Below are 2,500 nucleotides of genomic sequence, written 5' to 3' on the forward strand. Positions count from 1 at the left end.
TTAGTTTCTTTTCCTCCGCTGACTAATATGCTTAAATTCAGCGGGTCGCCACGTCTGATCTGAGGTCGCGGCTCGGAGGGGACGGAGAAGGTGCCCGCGAAGCGGGAGAGGGCGGGACGGCGGGAGAGGGGCCGCGCGCGAGGCGCGGAACCTCGGTCGACCGCCCGGTCCCCCTCCCCCTCAACCGACCCACCCACCCACCCACCCACCCACGCCCGAACACGGGGTTCGGGCGGGAGGGCGGAAGGAAGGGCGGAAGGAAGAAGGGAGGCGGACGGGACGGGGACGGGAGCACGAGCCGGCGACGTGGCACGGGACGGGCGGGCGGCGAGAGGGGAAGCCGCGCGCGCGCGCGACGCCGGGCCCAGGCCGGAGGCGTCGTCGTGCCGGGGAGGAGGGTAGAGGGGGGCGGCGGCGGCAGCCGCCGGTCGGTCGGTCGTGAGGCGGGCGGGTCCGAAGAAGCCCGGCGGCCGCCCCGCGGCGACCGTCAGGGCCCCTTGCCCCACCACGCGACGCCAACCGCACCGGCGCGAGCCGCTCCGCTCCGCTCCCACCCGTCCTCCGCACGGCCACGAGACGCCCACGACGGGCGACCGACGCGCGGCGGCGGCGCCCCCGAAGAACGCCGCCCCGGGGGCCCAGGGGCACGAAGCGCGGCCGCGGACGCAGCCCGGGGGAAAGCGCGCAGCGGCGGGCGACGCCGCGGCGTCCCGCGGGTCGCCGCCGGGGCACGCATCCCCGGGGCGCGGCCGCGCGCGCGCCTCGGCCACGGCGAGGAGCCGCCCGTCCCGACGGGGCGAGGCGGGGGCCGCGGTGGCGCGACGGGAGGGTGGGGGCGGCGCGGCGCGGAGGCCCTAACCGCCCCCACCCACCCCGGCACCACCGCGACGCACCCGGGCACGCGCCCCGGAGAACGCTTGCGGCGCGAGGAGGGGCTCCCGGTGGGAACGCGGCGGCCGCGGCCGCGGCCGCGGCCTCGGCCACGCGCGAGCTCCCCCCTCCCCGTTTTCTCCCTTCCCTTTCGCGGGCGGCACCTCCCGGGCCTCGACGCCGCCTGCCGCCTGCCGCCGCCGCCGCCCGCCCCCGCGCCCTCCCGGGCGCGGGGGCGGGACCGGCCGGAGGAGGGACAGACGGCGCGACGGCAGAGGCGCCGTGTCTGCACTTAGGGGGACGGAGGGCACCGCGGCCCTGCGAGGAAACCCCCAGCCGCGCGACCCCGCGGGCACACACCCGGGGGGGCGCGATTGATCGTCAAGCGACGCTCAGACAGGCGTAGCCCCGGGAGGAACCCGGGGCCGCAAGTGCGTTCGAAGTGTCGATGATCAATGTGTCCTGCAATTCACATTAATTCTCGCAGCTAGCTGCGTTCTTCATCGACGCACGAGCCGAGTGATCCACCGCTAAGAGTCGTACGAGAATTTTCTTCTGCCTTCGGTTCTGTGGCACGGCACGTCTCCCGCCCCCACCCACCCCGGGAGGGTGAGGGGGGGGTCGCCTCGGGCCGGCCGAGTCAGAGAGAAATCAGACCGGAGGGTCGGGAAGGTTTCACAAAGGGGCGCAGCCGGCACCGACACCGCGCGTGCCGGCTCGGACACCCCACAGGCGCCCGGGGGTTCCCGCCTCCCGCGGGGACGCGCCACCACGCGGCCACCGGCCGTCCGACGGGCCCGCCGGGTGAGGCCCCACCCGACGGACACGGCGGCGGCGGCGGTCAGCGACGTGGCGCGGCGCCCCGGCCCGGTGGAGGCGGAGTCCGTGGGACGAGGGACGGACCTCCCACGTCCCCACGGGCCCGACCGCCCCGACCCCAAGGCGGACGGGCGACTCCCCCGAGGGTCTTTAAACCTCCGCGCCGGGACGCGCTAGGTACCTGGAGAGGGCGAGGCGGGCGAGGCGGGGACGGCACGGACCCCCCCCACCAGCCCCAACCGCCGGCCACCGCGCCCCGACGCCGACCACCACACCCCGGCCACGGCCGGGGGTCCTCGCCGCCGCGGGCCCTCGACACGGGGCCACACCGGGCACCGGCCGGCCACCGCCCACGCCACCGAGTCCCACACGCCAACGCGTGCCGACGGCATCCTAAGCCCACTCCCCACGAGGCCGGGCGGAGAGGGCCCTCCCCCCGCGTCCCGACGACAGACCACCCTCCTTCCCACCTCCACGCCCCCAACCCCCGGCAGGACCCCCAACCCGCACACGCGTTCCCGGGGTCCCCCTTCTCGCCACGGGGGACGAGGGGGGCCCACGACGGGACGCGGGCCACAAGCGGGCAGGGCGCCTCGGGCGCGTGGGGCGGGAACTGGGAGGCGAGAGGAGAGAGCCGGCCGGACGGGGAGAAGAGGCCCGAAGCTCGCTCGCTCGGGTGGGGGGAAAAGGCGAGAGGAGAGGCACGTGGCAAGGCGGGGCGGCGGGATCGGAGGAGCAAGAGGGCCCGACGACCGGCCCGGGGGAACCGGGTCCAGGGCGAGCAGCGGGAGGCGGCCACGGCCGGGAGGAG

General features: G+C 76.9%; 1 non-coding gene and 1 pseudogene across 1 annotated transcript; both read right to left on the bottom strand.

The window, feature by feature from the left end:
* The window catches only part of LOC141576998 (28S ribosomal RNA), a 5,049-nt pseudogene extending 4,981 nt beyond the window's left edge, over nt 1–68 (bottom strand).
* Nucleotides 69–1,256: 1,188 nt separating this feature from the next.
* On the bottom strand, nt 1,257–1,409 carry LOC141576996 (5.8S ribosomal RNA). Its single transcript, XR_012505430.1, has one exon. It is a non-coding gene; the product is annotated as a 5.8S ribosomal RNA (ribosomal RNA).
* Nucleotides 1,410–2,500: the final 1,091 nt, after the last annotated feature.

This window comes from Camelus bactrianus, unplaced genomic scaffold (assembly GCF_048773025.1).
Source record: "Camelus bactrianus isolate YW-2024 breed Bactrian camel unplaced genomic scaffold, ASM4877302v1 HiC_scaffold_55, whole genome shotgun sequence".
NCBI lineage: Eukaryota > Metazoa > Chordata > Mammalia > Artiodactyla > Camelidae > Camelus > Camelus bactrianus.